General features: G+C 41.8%; 1 protein-coding gene across 3 annotated transcripts in view; it reads left to right on the top strand.

Annotated features, from left to right (window-relative positions):
- Nucleotides 1-18858, top strand: part of RAB27A (RAB27A, member RAS oncogene family) — an 86699-nt gene that overhangs the window by 45039 nt on the left and 22802 nt on the right. The gene's annotated exons all lie outside the window — the stretch shown is intronic.

Raw genomic sequence — 18858 nt, forward strand, 5'->3', positions numbered from 1 at the left:
CAGAAACCTGCCCTGCCCTTTCATTCCCTGAATGGCTTCTTTTAACTCACTAGTACTCCTTTCCTTAGGCTGGGGTTCTGTAATACTTTAATTTTCACCTTTGAGTTTAGGCTTAGCAAGAGTAAACCACTCTTAACATGAATGGGGGAATAGTCCCTATAATCAACTTCCCCATTATTCCATCAAGGGCTCTTATCTATGTGATTTGATTTTGTCTTTTTTGCTTGCTCTAGCAACCCCTTTTGATTTAGCTCCATAGCAAGTAAGCCATTTATAAGGAAACATATAAAGGCATGTGCATTATTCATAAAAATAATAAAAAATATTTCCCAGTTTGTCACAATGACCTTGATTGCAGGCTCAATAACTTGGGTGTTTGATAAATCTCAGGGCAAAATATTATTAACATGACACAGGATACTTTTGTTTTCCAAAACTGTGTCTTAGCTCATCAACTCATACCCCACAGTTTTAAGGATCTCTCAATTAGCAGTTTTTGTTTTGTTTGTAATAAATGAAACTGACATAGGAGCATAACTAGAAGGGATAAAGGAGCATAACTAGAAGGGATAAAGCAAAATCAAGTATGAAAACCTGACATTAAGGCACACATCTTGTATCAAAAATAAGAGAGCTGCTGGGGGCATTCAATATCCTGTAGAAGCAGGTCCATGCTAGCAAATAATGCACCTAATGAGCAGTTTGTTTTTTGCGGGGGAGTGAGGGGTGGGTAATATTCTAACAAAAACCCACTGTAACCACTAAGGAACAGATTTTTATGCTGCTGAAAAAATAGGCAACTATCAAAAATGCAAGGAAAAGAGGTGGATCAAATAAAACGAAATGTCCATATTCCCCAACTGTTTTGCATATTTATCATTTGTCCTGGTCATGAGTGTGTCAAATACATCTGATAGCTTTATTTATAGTCACATTTTGTATTCTAATTTATGGTATCTTTATGGACTACCGTATTTTCCGGCGTATAAGGCTACTGGGCGTATAAGACGACCCCCTAATTTTTTAGTTAAAAGATAGGGTTTAGTCTTATACCCCAGCGCCCCTCCGCCTCCCTGGCTTTGCTCCCGGTGTCCCTGGTCTGCTGGAGACGGTCCCCAGCAGACCAGAGGCACCGGGAGCAAAGCCGCAGCAGCGGCAGGGTCCCGCGCCTCTGAGGCTTTGCCAGAGCAAAGCCTCAGAAGCGCGGCACCCCGCCGCCGCTTCGGCTTTGCTCCCGGTGCTTCTGGTCTGCTGGGGACCATCTCCAGCAGACCAGAGACACCAGGAGCAAAGCCTCTGAGGACGCCCCGGCAGCGGGACAGCCCCGACACGCCTGGGCTGCCCCGCCGCCGGAGCCCCTCCGCGGCTTTGCAAAGCTGTATACCTGGCGTATAAGACGACCCCCGATTTTTGGGGGATGTTTTTTAACATCAAAAGTCGTCTTATACGCCGGAAAATACGGTAAATAATAATTTCTGTATGGAGAAATTGCCAGAGTGATCTGCTAGGTATCTTCTAAGAGACAGATAGCTAATCTGCCTGTTTGACACCTGATATACTATTGATGGCCATAGTCTTTGTTGTCATTGGCTCTGCCAGATCTCTTCTAATGCAGCGTATATATTGATTTTTTTTTTTTCACTTCTAGGATCATACTAACACTCCCTAAAAAAAAGTTTAATTCCTATAAATATCTAAAGCACTGGTTATCTATTTACCCACTCCTTTTGTTTTTTGCAGTGGCTTTTGTGGCATAAGGAAATGAGAGGGCTTGTTTTTTCTCCCTTCCTTTTCTCTTAGCTCCTTAGGGAGTGAACTATGTTGATGTGAGAGGGGTCAGACTTCAGTTTTTCTTCCTTTGGCAAGGGTCTGTGTCTGTTAGGGAAACCTTGGAGGCTCCTAAGATGACAGTCCATGTACTTGGTGCTCTGTTGATGGTCATGTGGGTATTTTTCTTTTCAATTTGAACAGGAAGCTCATCAGGATTGGGTCTGGGAATATTCTAGACAGAAATTCTGTAGTGAAGCTGACACACACAGCTGCAGTTTTAGGGAATAATATTTTTGCCTTCTCCTAATCCTGTGAGTTGGTGTTATGAGACAGTGTCTTTCTGTACTTGTCACATGATAGCCAATGTTTCCCTGTGTGTGTTTGGAAAAACTCCTGAGGCCTGTGCTCAGAGCTGTCCCATCCATAGGACAGATTGGGGCAGCTGCTGCAGGCCCCACAGTTGAATGGTCTGGGGCAGTATTTCTCAACCTTTTTTTTTTTTTTTTTTTATAAAGTACCCCTTTAAAAAAGTTATAAGTACCCCCAGGACCTACAATTTTCAGACACACACTTTTTTTTTTTCTACCATAGCAACACATTTGTTTAAACAACTTAATCGTAGCTGGGCAGGTAACGAAATTTTGGGGTGTAAAAAGTACAAAAATAATAAAATGCTGTAAAACTTAAAGCAAAAATTCAGTTCTCCAAATTTCAGTTGTGTTGACATACCCCCCAGACTTCTCTCGAGTACCCCTAAGGGTACTGGTACTACTGGTTGAGAAACACTGGTCTGGGGCATTGCCAGCATCAGGGTTTGGACCTCCCCCCACACTCACCCCCAGCAGCAGGAATCATGGGAAGCAGAGCAACATAAGCCCAGCCTGCTCCAGTCATACCATACTGCCTCATCACTGCTGCATTATCTTATGTATCTGACATCTACAGGAGAATGTAGGGCAGTTTACTGTGTGGGGTACAAAATGCGTAGTTTTACTAGAAGTTTTATCATTCATCTCTGACAATATCCTCTACACAGTATGTACATACAGACAGTTTGGCGTCAATGAAAGGAAGACATATACCAAGACATGTTTAGAAATGCTCAAAGCCTTTAGAAGCACAAACTTCATTGAAAAGGACTGCTATTTTTCCTGTGCTACAGTTTATTCTGTTGTATCTAGGGTTGCCAGGTGTCCAGTATTCTACCGGACAGTCTGGTATTTGTGCTCTTTGTCCGGTTTAAAAAAAAAATCAGAGAATACAGAACATGTGCAATGTCTGGTATTCTCTGATTTTTCCGGCTGCGCACTGGACGGAAGCCTGGTGTGGGCGGGGGGAGTGGCTGGAAGGCAGGGTCATGATCGGCGCTAGGAGCCTGTGATTGCGCAGAAGCCTGGTTGGGGTGGAGGGAGTGTCTGGGACTCCGCCCCCACCAGGCTTCTGCGCAATCACAGGCTCCCAGTGCAAATCACGGCCCCGCCTCCCAGCTGGGACTCATGGTTTTTTTTTTTCCTTGACCAAAATACTGCGTGTCCGGTATTTTTTGGGGGACTATCTGGCAACCCTACTTGTATCTATGTTAGAGTGGATCTGAACTGTTGATAAAATATATTAAAGCTGAAACATTTCACAGAGACCTAGTGATAATTTTACTGATAAGGTTTTTGACAGGAAGGTTTCAGAGGTTCATGGGGAGCGCTCTAGCAACTTTTGGAGGGGAAGGGACCTACATTGAAAACCTTCCCTTTAAAAAAAAAAAGACATTTTGACCCAAACCTGTTTAATGAAGTCATCCAATGGGACAGGAAAATGAATGTCAACAACTTGGAAGTTGTCATGAGATGAATTGTTGATCTCCAATCAGCTCTAATTCACATTCATGCAAAATTTCATGAAGACTGAACCACTAGCTTTGGGTTCTGCTTCATAGATTGCTCCATTAATAAGCAATGGACCTTAATGGAGCAATCTATAAAGTATAAAATATTAGTACTTTGTTGCATCAAAACACAATCAGAATTTCAGTCTAGTAGAGCTGGAAAAGGAGCAGTTTTCACTAACTTTGCTCACATCATTGCCATGGTATTGGCACTTCAGTAATAAAGAGGGCAGAAAGGTGCGTACTATCCCATATGTGGCCTCATTTGTTATACTTTGCTTTTTCCAGGTAGGGTTCAAAGGGCCTTCTCCACATGTCTTATTCACACAGTGGCAGTGTACAACTGCAGTCCTTGCATTCCTCTGCTGTGCTGGATTCAAAGGGGAAACCAGGAAGTGAAAGTTGCCAATCCTGTGAGATATTTACTCTACCTATTGCAGAAGAGTGTTAACTGTTTTTGCCACCATTATCCATGAATCCTTATTTCTTTAGGGTTTGTTTCATTGATACACGTTCATGCATTTAATTTACAATAGTATTTAAAAGGACTTCAGAGCTGAGGAGGCTGGAGGTGTTGTACTGTGTTTGAGCACAAAGGGCTATTGAAGATGCCTGATATTCTAATAGGTTTTTCTCTTCTATTACTGTCACATGTGACAAGCTCAAACCCTGACACTGTTACTCTGAACTTTTTCATTTTTCTCTTACTTTTGTGCCCTCCTGTTTTGTTCCTACAAACTTCTCTATGCTTTGTTCTGATGAAATTCAACTTCTTACTTTTCCTTGGTTTGGGCTTCCTTTAATGTGAGTTATGAAACTAACTGTTATCCTTGGCCTCTTTCCCTGGTCTCTAAATTTCTGATGATGTCTCTTGGCTTTTTCAAAATGATATGAAGGACTTCTGGTTTTCCCTCTTATCCTGTTATGTAAGGTTGAAGTCATATACCACATCCGCAAAGCTGTTGCTTAACTTACTGCTTCCATGCCCTTTTCTGGGAAGGTTGGGGGAGGAGGACAGAGTTTTAAGGCAGCTGATTTCTCTCACAATAATGAGCTCTTCTGTGAAGTTTTTGGATGCCTGTTATTTTTCCTGGTCTTTTTTACCACTCAGTTGGAAAATTCTGCAGTTTAGGCCAAAATAAGCTGACCAGTGATGCAGATGCCACAGTATATATATCCAGGTGGGATATGTGTGGTATCACTGCCTGCAAATTGAAGCCCTGAAACTGGCTTGATGGGGACAAACCACTGAAACCAGTGGGTCTCCGTAGGGGCACAGTGTCAGACTGCATGCAGCTAGTTGGGGGCTCAGAGCCTAAGATTTCCCTTGTTTCTTGAAGAATCTGATTCCTTATATTGCCTCAAGAGTGGGAACTGAAAATGTGCATAGGGCAATCCAATGACAAATAAGGGATGCAAATACTGAAAGCATCCAGGTCTCTGTAATATAAATAAGGTTGGAAGGAATTGGAAATAGTGAAGAAAAATATTCTCCTTGCGATGGGTTTGGTCACAGAGACCCCCTTGAAACTGTCATTTGACACCAAACCGAGCTTCCTGCCCTCCTGGGCACTTCTCAACTCTGTTGAGCCAGGCCCTATAGCTGTCTCCAGCACTGATGCAGATATGGGGTCACAGCCCTTCGCAGTATAATACAGACTCTGAGCTCAACCTAGTATTGGGAAGGCTCAGCCAAAGGGACTTGCATGGCCTCAGTGGGACCTGAACCCCAGATAAATCCAAATTACTCTATAGAAAGTCTTATACAAGGTAAGCTCCTGTTCACCCTGTTTCTCAGAGCACAGGGAGATATGTACAGACTTCTTGTCCCCACCAGGTAACAATTACTTACTGGGTTTATTCATAAACAAGTGATTTAATTAAGCATAAAAGGTAGGATTTAAATGTTTATAAGAGATTGTAGATAGAACAATGCAGTCACCAAACAAAATAAAACAGAACATGCACACTAAGCTTAATGCACTAAGGGTATGTCTACACTGCATGCTTATTTTGGAATAAGCTGTTTCGAAAGACGGCATCTACACAGCAAATGCCTGTTGAAATAGTGCTGAGCTATTTCAAAATAGAGTGTCTACATTCATGGACACTGAATCACATTTAAGGCCACCTGGATGGGCATCAGGACAGCACTCACTTCCCATAGCTGCTGCCTGAGGTTATCTGAGGCTTGTGCTTAAAGGGACCCCATAAAGTTATGTCTCAGGCTCTTCTTTTTTTGCCTACCTCCTTAAGGGACAGCAAAGCCTTTTCTCTGTGTGCTCTGGTTGCCCTTGCAGACACCAGAGCACTCTTGCCATTTTTCCGGACCTACCTCCAAGCAGTCAACGGCTCTTGCATCTCATGCTGCACCTCCTGGTACAGTTTCTGCAGGCTGACTCATGGCTTTGCAGGAGGAGGGATCCCAGCCCACCGCAGGGCACCTCCTTTCCTCTCTCCATGTGCTGCTCATGTATCTCGACCCCACCTGCCCTCTCCTGCATATTGTGCACTGCCACTTCTGGCAACTGGACACCAGTTCTGACTAGTGGGACTGGATCATCATGGAGTGGTGGGACAACCAGCAGCGGCTCCAGAATTTCCACATGTGAAAGGACACTTTCCTGGAGCTGTGTGAATGGCTCACCCATGCCTTCATGCAGCAGAACATCCACATGTGACCTTCCATCGCCATCCAAAAGTGGGTCACTATATGGAAGCTCGCCACGCTGGACAGCTACCACTCTGTGGAGAACCAGTTTGGTGTGCGGAGATCGACCATCGGGGCTGTGCTCATGCAAGTATGGTGCGCTCGTGCTATTGTCCCGGGGGGAGGGGAGAGCGGTGAACTGCTGGAATGGGGTACCCTAGGGAAGGGAGTGGTAGTGGGGGAAGTCCCCTCCACAAGAGATTTTTCAGTCCCACACTAACAAAGCCCTGCCAGGGGATTGGGGAAAGTTGGGGTTGCTCTTGGTGTGTATGGGGGGGGAGGGGGAGGGCTTGGCAACCCTTTGATGCTCTATCTCCTTCTTCAGGTGGTGAGGGCCATTAATACCATCCTGCTGTGCAGGGTCATCAACCTGGGTGATGTGGATCCCATCGTTGCCAGCTTTGCCGCCATCATCTTCCCCAACTGCGGGGGGGGGGGGGGGCTATTGATGGCATCCATATCCCCATCCAGGCCCCCGACCACTGGGCATCTGAATACATCAACCACAAGGAGTTCTTTTTGATGGTCCTGCAGGCCCTTGTGGACCACCGTGGGCAGCTGACGGACATAAATATCAGATGGTTGGGGAAGGCACATGACACCCACGTCTTCCACAACTCCAGGCTGATCCAGAATCTGCATGCTGGCACTTTTTTCTCAACCCTGATGGTGCAGTCGGGGGATGTGGACATGCCCATGTGCATAGCAGGGGACACAGCCCACCCTCTGTTCCCCTGGCTAATGAAGCCCTATACCAGACACCTTGACCAAAGCAAGGAATGCTTCAATGGCAGGCTCAGTAGGCACCTTTAGTCTTCTGAAAGGGAGGTTTCATTGCCTCCTCACCCGGCTGGAGCTCTGTGACCGGAACGTCCCTCAAGTGGTGTCTATGTGCTGTGTCCTCCAGAACCTTTGTCAATATAAGGGGGAGATGTTTCTTCCAGAGTGGGGGGGCAGAGGCTGAGCAGCTATGCCCGGCTGCCATCCTCAGGCCCATGGGGGTTGTGTGCATCTGGGAGGCCCTGAGGGAGAGTTTCAGCCAGAGCCAGCTGCGAGCCTCTCCTCACCCACAAAGGGTGTCTGCAGAGGCCCAATATGCCTTTCCTCCCCCACCTTTTCCTTCCCCCTTTGCTGTCCCCTTCCCTGCAGACTGAAGAAGCCACACTTTTTTTGTTTTGAAAGAATAAACTGGTTTTGTTTAATTGGGGTAAATGTAACTGGGGAAAGAACCTGTGGGTCATGCAGGATCAGGAGGATGGCATGAGAGAGATGGCTTGTGTCCCACTCACAACTTATCCAGCTGTGGAGAACAAAGAGAAGGACAGTCATCCCAGGCGACACTGCACGAAGTCTAGCCCTCATCCCTGAGCCAACGCCGATATGTCTCGGGTCAGATGAAGGCAATGTGCTTCCAGCAAGGGTACCTGAGGCCAGGATAGTAGGTACTTTCCTACAAGGACACAGATGTCCTGGACGGTGCCTCTCTACCCTATGCCCAGAGGACAAGCCAGGCATGGGTATGTGCCAGCCAGGCCAGGAGACTGTGGGCAGGGGCGGGAACGATGGGGCAGCTTGACTTCCCTCCATGCAGCACACACACTGGGTCTTGCAGTGGCAGCGTCCCATACAGAGGGAGAGAGAGGACTTGTATCCCTGCCTGCTGAAGGAGAGGAGGACAAGGTGTTGGGGGGAAGGTGTGTGTGAGCAGCAGACGCCGCTTGCCAGTGAGAGTGCTCCTGGGGTCCCCTCCACTTCCTTCCCTTCCCAGTAGGCTTCCCTGGCAGGGGCTTGGTGTCTTCCACCTTGCCACTCTGTCTTGAGAATGTGGGCATGCCCGTGTGCATGTATCTCCATGTCCTCAGCCTCTTTATAGTGGTGGCTTGTGGAGGGAGGGTGTCCCACCATCTCACCCCAGTGTTGGGAGTAAGGTGGGCCTCTCCATATGCCCTGTGGGCAGGAGCACAAAGGACCTCTGTTGCGGCCTCCTGGAGCTGTGTGCACTGGACTGGTGCTCCAAGTGCACCCACGTGCACAGGCTGCTGTGCAATCCCCAGGCCAAGAAAGCCCAGCAAGGAATGCACAGCAGCCCCTCACCACCCGCTGCCTCCACCCATGTGTGTCTAGGGAAAGCAATGGCACTCACCTGATGGACCTTCCCCAGCTTTGGACAAAGCCTGGGAGATATCCTGGGACGAGGTTACCAGCTCCACGGTCAGCATGATCTGGCTGGCAGGCAGTGAGATATTGCTGGACTTGTCTGGCTCCTTCTCCTCCTCCTCCTCCTCCACACTGGCTCTGCCGGCCAAGAGGGCAGCAATCTCCAGCCCAAAGTCCACAATGGCGACAGGGAGGGACTTACTCTCCCCTCCCCCCCAGTGCAGTGGAGCTGGTCATAATAAGGGCAGGTCTGTGGTGCCACCTTGGAGTGGGAGCTACACTCCCTGGCCTTGGCAGAGCTACACTCCCTTGACAATGAGTAGAGGCATTCTAAAACTTTCACTGAGTTTCATTTTAACTGTGGTTTAGAGAGGAGACCCGGAAAAAGTGATATGATAGTAAAAGCACATGAGAGCATTTGTTTTATACATTTCTTTCTCCCTTGTCTTGCCTTAAAAGAGGTGGCCATGCAATGGAATTAAAAAGCTACACATTTTAAAGCTGTTCCTCTAGCACTTTCTCTAGCTGAAATAAGAAATTGAAAAGTGTTATTTCCTATTTCATGTTTCAGGAGATAGCTCATCACTAACTGTCAAGCTCTAGAAAGAAAATTTCATAATCGTGTTAGTGAATTGTTAAGGAGTTTTTACGTCTGGCACTGGTTACTGTTGACACAGCTTCTGTGTCAATCAAAAATGGATGCACAGTAGTCTGCTTTTCAAGCTAACGTTAGCACTTCTGCTTTTATTCCTAAATCCCATTTTTTCAAAAGTTAAAGGCAATGTGTAGAGCCCTGTGTGGATACAAAATTTGTATCTGCAAAAATGAGCCACAGATATCTGCATTGACATCCCTGAATGCAAATACCTGTGGATATAAAGCAGATAGCCACGAATTTAGAGGGCTCTAGCAATGTGCCTTAGTTTTTGCTAGCTTGAGAGTAAATTCTAACTCATGCTAGCAGTGTCTAACACATGCCAGTTGGTGTGCAACATACTGTTGCAGATTAGAAGTTTCCTAGTGGGTGTTAACATAGTACTTTTTGAAATGAGACTACATTAACACATAGTCACACACAAGGGAGTTTTTTGTGTACTCCAGTAGGGTCCACGCAGGCTAGTTAGTGCACATTGGTTACTAAGTTTATCTAGCTTATTAATAATTGCAGTAGTATGCATCAGCACAAGCTTCAGTATGGGCTATGCAAACTGACCCAGAATGCTGGGTACATAAAATTCTTGCCACAGTATGTGCTGCTATCTTTAGTCATGCTAAATAGAGTAAATCTAGTGCAGGTAGGGTCTTCCATGTACTGCATTATACTGCAATCAGAAGTGTAAGCATTTTTTTAAAAAATTTTACCCTATATATATAAAAACAGCACAAATTCTTGTTTATGTCTATTGCCTAATAGATATAAAACATTTCTCACTGGGGAAAGTCTATCTTGTCCTTTCCCCATAATGCTTCATCACCACAAAGTAATTCAGAAAATGTTTAATATGGAGAAGTTCTGCTAGGACAACTTCATCTAATCCTCTCTTTCTCTCTCGATTACTTGGGTTAAGGAAAGATTGAATAGGTACTCATCTGACTCGATAGGCATGGTGGAGCTAGATCAATAGTCAGAAAAATCTCAGGTATTGCAAGTGTTAAGTGATTCAGTAGCTTGTACTGTTCTCATGAGTACTGAACCAGTGCCCCACCCTAGTTTTAAGAAACTATAAGTGACATGCCATCTTTCACGTGGACAATAAGTTTTTTCTCTCAGCTTCTTCTGATTATGAAAAATCACCAGGCAGTTTTGCAGTAATAACTCCAGGTTGCTGGATAAATTCTAGCTTGTACCTAATTTCCCCCCTGTAATTTCTGTTGGCTATACTATCTTTCACTTCCGCTCTTAAACTGTGTATCATTAATATTCTCTCTTTCACCCTGGAGAGATGTAGAGGATGAAGTGATTCCTATAGACTGTCTCTAAATAATTTAGTTGAGTAGCACTACTTTTGTACATCAATTTTAAGTATGTAAGTGTTTGCAGGATAGGAGGCTTAGTAAACAACAGTGCTTAAAGAACCAGAATGAGTGGTCACTCCGAATTTTTATGCAGGCTATGATAAAAGGTTGTTTTCAATCCACTACAACATCTAAGAATGAAGAGACTCTGTGATCTTCCAACTATATCAGTAGGTTAAATGTGCATTCTTGGGGATTCCCCTTCTATAAGGACATTTCCATCATAACAAACTGTCAGTTATAACTAATATGGCAGTTAATTAACTGTATACAACAACTTCAGCCTGATCTAACATTTTACATTGGGCCTCAGAGGCTGCGGGGCATGACACCTTCAGGCAATTTTTCTTTTAAAGAAACAGAAATTCATTCTGGAAAGCGACTGTGAAATGTCAGTTTGGTTGAATAGTTTCCATCAACATTTTTCTTCAGAAAAAAAAACCTTTAAAAAACCTTAGAACTGTGTGGCATATTTTGTTTACAAAAAAAAAAATTGTCATTGGAAAGTATATTTATTGGGAGATCAGCTCTAATTGTCCGTGATTTGTATGTCAGATTTATGCAGCTTACAAGAAAAAGGATTATATTGATGGCTATTGTTCTTAGCTGCCGAACTCGAGCAGTTAGGGATCTGAGTCAGCCAGAGTTATTTCCTTTGTGATCCTCAACACTAGTAATACCAGTTCTAGAGCCAAATATTGCCCTCATAGTTACCTCTGTGCAATTCCATTTAAGGCCCCATTGATGTGCAGTGAGGTTGCACAAGTGTCAGGCGGCAAATTGAAGACAGTGGGGATGCACAGATGTCCCTGCAGGTCTAATTTGGACTGCAGAAGCTGCACTACTGATTGTGATGCCTGAAAGAACCCAGCTTGATTTTCAGATTCCAATAGTGACTTTGCAGGGCAGGTAGTTGGAGGGAGAAAAATCTTTCAGACAGTAAACTGAGCACATTCAGTATGGATTCAGCAAGAAACAAACACGGAAGCTCACATGGAGTTGCTTTTCAGAGCAGAGTGGGATTTCTTGGATATCAGCATTTTCTAGGACTTAAATATCAGTAGATTTGTGGCAGACTATATTTTTGGTAGTTTTGCTCAAATGAGTATTTGTCAGCAATAAATCTCTGTCATGTACCCATATGTCAGTGCCTTTTGATTATATTGCACTCTTTTCTCATTTTCTCATCTTGCTATGACATGCCAATCGTACATGTTCTGAAAATATCTACTCCTTTTTCTTTCCCACAGTCACTTCTTCCTTCTCTGATTTGCTCTCTGCCCCCTGGATCAGAAAGAGAATATGCACATCTCACTGCTGCATGTCTCCCACCTCCCTGACCTAGTCCCTGATGAATTTACTCCCTTTGCTGCTAGAATTAATTTCTTGCTGAGTACTTAGCAAGGTTGAAAAGATGTGTCCCTGCTTGTCAGACATGGTTCCTTTTTTTTAATTGTAAACTCTACCGGAAAATGTTATGTTGCTTGCATAAACTTCCTCTGTATCTGACTCTAACCTGTGAAATAGCAAACAGAGGAACAGAATGGCTGAGTCACATGACCTTATTTAAGTTGTAGGTACCATATAAATTAATTATATAGGCCTGTTCTCTGTTATCTGGCAAATTCTAATTAGTTTGGCTTTTTAAACATCTGTCTGTGCGTGTGGTAGATTATGCCCTGAAAATTAGTCCCTGCATTTATGGTTGGCCTGCACTTGCTAGCAGGGATATAGAGGTGATGACTGACATTTAGAAGAAAATAAAATTGTATATGTTAATGGGGGAGGAGGTGCAAGGTTCACTAACCATATTTTCCTGGAGGAAAAATTGTCTTTGCTTTGCTGTGAGAGCTGATGAGGAGAGGACGGAAAACTAGCCTCTGCCCTCAATCTTCAGTTCTAGATTACATATAGCTTCTCTTTGAAGTTTTAGGGTGGTATAATTGGCATTGGCATATGTTGTTTCAGCCAGAAATGTGCTTTTCAGATTTCAGCTGAGTCACTTCCATTATTACAAGACTTTGCTCACTTTCTTTATAAATAAATGGAAGATTTGATGCACCTGTAAGACCCACCCAAACCTCTACTGTTCATTCATCTTTATATGCAGGGGAGAATCACAGATGATATATGAAAACCAACAATAGAGATCAGAGATTGCAACTTTGCATCCTCTTATCTTAAAGAAGGCCAGCGTGACAGCAAAGCATATTGAGATCTTTATATCTTTTTAAAACATAATTTGATTGATCATTGATATAGTGATGTCAAATATTAAGATTTATTATACTGTGCACAAGAGGTCTGACTTCTGTTTTTATGTGCTCTCTTGTGTGATATTTACAGATCCCTTATTAAAGTGTTTCCACGTAGGAAAAAAATGGGACATGTTGTATGTGTGTAACTGCTCCCTGGTGCTGCTGCCAACCAGCACCCTCTCTCTACACATACAGACATGAGGCACACCTTTTTATCTATAAACAGCCACTGACAAATGCAAACAGGTGACACATAAACTGCTCTGCTGTGTGCTAAACAGGTGGAGCTAGAAAAATACTCCCGCTAGGTATAATAAATATCTCCATTTAGAACAGGACACTTCTTGAACCGAGTGCAGGTAAGTTATATACATTTTTGGTATAAAATTGTATTAACATAGTAGAGGACAGTCTGATTTAAGAGCAGGCATTCAGGTAGTAGTTTAAAATGCATGTGTCTGTGCTGTCATATATTTCAACTGGCAATTCAATGATTCATATGTTTTTTTTGTTTTGAGGGTCATTCTTATTGCTTGCTATAAGCTGTTCTGAGGCCCCATTCCCCCAACTGTGTTCCTCCAATCAATAGCTGCATGTTTTTTAGTGAAAACATGAAGTAACTGTTTGTGTATAGAGGGCATATTGCATTGTAAAGGGGAAAATCTTGTATGTCAAGCCTATTTCTTTTACTCATCTGTGACCAAAGTTTCCCTCCTCTTGAATGCTTTTGTCACACAGTAACCTTACAGTATTGTTTATGAGCAAATGTACCTAAGGTGAAATGTGACCATGTAAAGTAGATAGAAGCCTATTAATGTGAAACCACCTTAAACTAATGTGACTAGACTCCTTTATTAAGAGCTGTATTTGCCTCAAGATGCATATATAGCTTTTCCTATTGGCAGAGCAGTAAGTAATAGACTAGGCATAATTATTTGAAGAGGCCACAGACATGACCACATTAAAATAGATAATAATATGATCATATAGATCATGCCACTAGTGCAAACTGCCTTGTGGAGCTTCCTAGATTGTCAATATTCTCTGTCCATCCCAGTGCTTTACTATGAAGTATCAAATGTATCCAGAATACAAGAAATACATAAAAAGAGAAGAGCTGGCAAGAGTGCTGCTTGCCTTACAGTTCTCAGCAAAAGGGATTGCTTTTGGATTTTCTACTCTTAAAAATAACGTTCAGGAAGTCCCTATTTTGACCTCATTCTTAGTTCTAATTTTATTCCATTCCCCTCCTAGATTTCTTAGACCTTCCTTTAGGGCACGTGAATGTGAATGGAAGGCACTAAAATCCTGTTGCACTGCTGAAAGCTTGTTTACAAAACGATGAATGAAAAGCCATGAAGGAGTTATATATACCAAGAGGCACTCTGTTAGATTAAATATCTTGTTTTTGAATTATTTGAATATCTTCCCAAAAATGAACACAGGCTGAATTATTGTCTACAGTTTTCAGTTATATTGGACTTTTAACTTTGATAGATTTAAAAAAGTTTAACAATTTATATGCATACGGCACTACTGAAATGAGAGCATCTTTGGGATAGCAACTAATACTAGCAATGCATAACATACTGAAATGGGGGATGGGGAAGTGGATTTTGGCCAAAAATTCAGTAAACCCCAGTTTATGGCAGTTAATGTCGAGCCTGTTCAGGCAAGAGTTTTGTTTTGAAATTGATTTTATTTACTGGAATAATGAAGGACTGAACTCACCCATCTAGGGTCTGAGTGGGTAGTTATAGAGAGCGGGGTGAAATCCTGGCCCTACTGAAGCCTTTGGGAGTTTTGCCATTGAGTCACTGGGGGCAAAATTTCATCCTCTGTGTATTTTAAAGCTATGACTTGGACCACCAAACTATCATTTTCATTGGTCCCATCTCTACTTTTTTTCCAATAATGGTTAGAGGTTTTTATACATATATATTTTTAATAAATCAAAAAGACATTGCTAATTGTATATAAAAAAACCTCAATAAAAGTGTTTAAAATTATATTTGCTTTTTAACTCTTTGAAGGGTCTTGTTCACTGTGCCAATTTACATAGTAGAAACTTGAGTGTAAGTTTTGTAAGGCGGAAGGTGAAGAACACTTTTTAAATATTTGTAGAGGGAGGAGGACAGGGCTGGGACAGACTGAAATATCTTGCTTCTCTTCAGGGTTAGGTTCAGGCTTTCACAGTAAACACACCCTGAAAATATTTGAATACTGGGTTTATCTTGTAGGGCAAAGGCTGGGAGTGATATGCATTTCAACTTGATCGAAGAAGAACTTTTCCTTGTCAAAGATTGATTGGAATGTATTTTTCATTTATTTCCTGTTAAGGGCTCCTGACCCTATTTTCAGCCATTTGTAAACTGTTAATTACAAGCTGTACGGTTAATTAAAGCAGGGGTAAAAAGCAGTCTGTGTTGCATGGCAGCTTTTCCAAACAGGTATTCTGAAAGTTCCTGTATTGGAAGATGAATATTTTTAATCTTGTGGTAGCTCTGACCTTTGTTCCCTGGAGGGTGGTGACTATTTACAGTAAGTTTTAGCAAGACATGACATATAATAGTTTCCTACATTTCCAAACGCGCTGCTGCAGAAAATAATCCTTTGCACTTCTGTTACATCTGTTTTCTAGGTCCTTATACACACACACTTTTCTCAGAACACAGCAGTCTGTTAGCAATAAAAGGTAGCGTTATTACTAGTGTCTTACTTTAGTGCATGCCAGAAGGGTCCATATGAGCCAATTGATGCACAACACTCTGGTGTGTGATAAAATATACACCTCTCTAGTGTGGACTAAAGCACCATTTGGATAAGCTCACAGATGGGGATGATCTGTCTTCATAATGCATTAGTTCCAAATTGCACTTATTGAGTATCTAGGTTTTTAAAAACTACTAGTGACTTTAGAGATTTTTAAAAATATATATATTCTGTTGTGCGTAAGAGGGAAAAGTTTACATAGGATCGAGAGAGCGCTTGGCAGAAGATATGGAGACATTAATTTAATCACAAACTAAACATTAGGAAGGAGTCATAAATCAGTCTGAAGATTTTAAAACATGTTAGAGTTTAAAAAAAATACATTTCCCTTTCACCTAATACCTCTCAATAAAGACAATTCTGGTGAATTAATCACAGTTTGACACTTGCCCTCCCATCCTCAAAAGTATTTTACTCGTCTTTATTAGAATCTGGATGAAAGAGGACTTCCAATATCTAGGTATAGCCTCTTACGGCAATGTTTTCTCTTCTGCACTAGCTACTTGTAAGACTCTACACTCCTTTGTGTTACAGTATGAAGGGTAGGTGAATGTATTTCTGGAGTGTCAAGCCTGCACACCCAGCACAGAAATAATGCTGCTACTTCTGAATGTCTCATCTCCTCTCTGAGGCCTTAATGTCTTAACAGAATTTTATCATGTTTTAAATTCTAAGTGGGGAAATTTGATTTAGCTGGCCATAACTTCATGCTGACTGTAAATGTGGAGAATTTATATCAGTACTTCATAAACTCTGACCTCATGATTCCATCATGTGTAGCTGAAATGATGATGCAGAACAGGAGTAGTGCTTGGGGGAGATTGTCAGTGGCACAAATGACAGCTGGGCACCAAACTTCAGTTAAAGGTCAGTGGCCATGAAGCACGTGCTTGCCATTTGTGCCTTTGAAAAATCTTCCCTCTTGTCTGTACTAACCACAGAGTTACGGAGGTTGCACCAGGTTGGGTAACTAAATTCAACATCACTGTCATGTTTTATATACAAAATTAAATTTTGCAGTAAAGCTAAAGCTTCAGAGAGGGTTTCATTTCTACTTTGCTGTTGATTGAAGCCCACACACTGCAGCTTTGGAGTTTGTTCCAAACCTTGGCATAGACTAAGAACTGAGTTGCTGCTATGCTATTGAGGCAGTTGTACTGTTAAGAATGTAGTTGAAACGCTATGGACTTAATGAAGTGATTAGCTGTATATAGCTTAGTGTAGTTTCAGCATTATTTAGCATTATAGTTATCCTATTATTTGCTGTCCAAATTGCACATTTTTCAAGAAAAAACGTATTCCATTTCCTGGTATATATTTTTCATATTTTGATACCTTTTCTCCCCTGGTAATTTGTAATTTTTGGGCTAGATTTCTGTTGCTTTTGGAAGAGTTACTCAGATTTCTTTTTAGATGTTTTCTTTTAAAAGATGCATAATGCAGCAAGATGCTGGCTTTGGGGGAGGTGAGATCAGTAGCTACTCAAACAGGAAAATATTAGAGCACAATCCCCATATGTCTTTTTCATACACACTGAATTTCCCCTAGAATTTGTGTGGTTGCTCTATGAATTGCTTTGTATAGTCTAGGCATTTTGAAACACCTAATCTTCACTCTAGATTTTAAATCTTACACTTTTTCTTTTAAAATCCCCAAAGGTGATAATTAGACATTTTAAATTCTCATGACTGATAAAGCAGTAGTGTATTCAAACACCTAGGTTTAGTGGTTGATAAGTGTTCAAATGATCATTAATAAATTACAAAAATACCTGAAAATTGTCTTCTATTTCATAACAAACTAAAAAATGGTCTTTTTGCATAAAAACTATTGCTCAGATATATCAAATAAAAAGCAGGCTGTTTTGGAGCAAAAAATAGCTTTGCATAAGAAACAGTCAGTCTCATTCATTTTCATGTTTTAAGTGTGAAGATGATAATTCTTGAAAATTTTGCCTGAAGTGAAATCTTGGGAAATAAAAGTTTTACTGATAGCCAATTCTAGTGTTTTGTTTTTGTTTAGTTGGCTATTTTCTGTGTTGTAATGGCCATATGTGCTTTTCAAAGAACACCATGTTTTTCCAGGAATCTCAAACTAGTTTCTATAATGTCATCAACGGGGTTTTTTTCATCCAACCATTTGTGCACACGTAAACCTAGATTTACCAGTTACACCATGACAGCCCAATGGTTTTGTACAAGAAGGTAGGTGTAGAGAATTTGAGGTTCAGTTTGAGGTGGCCCTTGAAAATTTGACCATACACATTCAATGTAATCCCTAAATTAGTTTTGAAGGCCTTGTGCAGATGCCATGTGTCTGTATATAGAAGGCAAGTTAAGTAGGTTGAATTCAACTATTTATTACCAGCATTGCTACCTTGGGTAACAGTGTTCCCACCATGCCTTATAAGAAGAGTAGTGAGGTCTCGTATTAATAGTGGACTTCTGTATTAAGAATATAGATGGAATGTGTTGGAGAGACTGTTTGGATAATTTACCTTCAATGACTAATGGGGTAAAAATCAACCTTTTAAGGAACACTTAGGTCAGTTTTCATAGATCATTCAGACTTTGGAGCATTTCCTGAAACTCCTGTCATATTCGTTTTGCACAAGACATGAAGCATTTATTGATAAGCTGTTTATAAAAGAGCTTGGTATGGTTGCATTCACACACAAAAAGTGCAATATAGATTGTTCATGACAGTACAATGTCTTTTATTGAATGTCTGCTTGTGGTGAGCGCTGTTGGGAGAATACAATAGATTCTTCATTTATTCCAAATCTAGTATGCTCTGGTGAATACTAGTTCAGCAGGACACTGTGGATGCAGTTATAAAACTGCTACAACCCTTCAGGCACAAAATAGTTCTGTAACTAGTGCTCTGTACTTGGCTTTCCAGATTACTTTAATTCTATACTTCTATGTTGCTTTTTTGTAAAAAGTCAAAATTCTTCTTTCCTTCTTTGTTTCTAATAAATGATGATCTGTAGCAACTCTATCAGTGAGGACCATCCTTCATTCATCTTCCCCTTCCCCTTCCCTTGACTGACTAGCAGGTAGTTATATCCAGGACAGCCAATTTCTCTCCTTATCTAACAAATTTGAGTCTGATTTTTCTCTCACTCACATTGCTGTAGATGTTACACCTCACGCTTAAATTTCTTAGAGGTACTGTTGTATGGCCAATACCAACCCCTTCCCATACCTCCCCCAAAGGGGGAGAGGCAATAATAGAACAGTACCTGTAAGAAATTTAAGTTACTCCCCCCTCTCTCCCCCCATGTATATCAAGAA

The sequence above is a fragment of the Pelodiscus sinensis genome, chromosome 14 (genome assembly GCF_052426305.1).
Source record: "Pelodiscus sinensis isolate ZL-2025 chromosome 14, ASM5242630v1, whole genome shotgun sequence".
Lineage (NCBI taxonomy): Eukaryota > Metazoa > Chordata > Testudines > Trionychidae > Pelodiscus > Pelodiscus sinensis.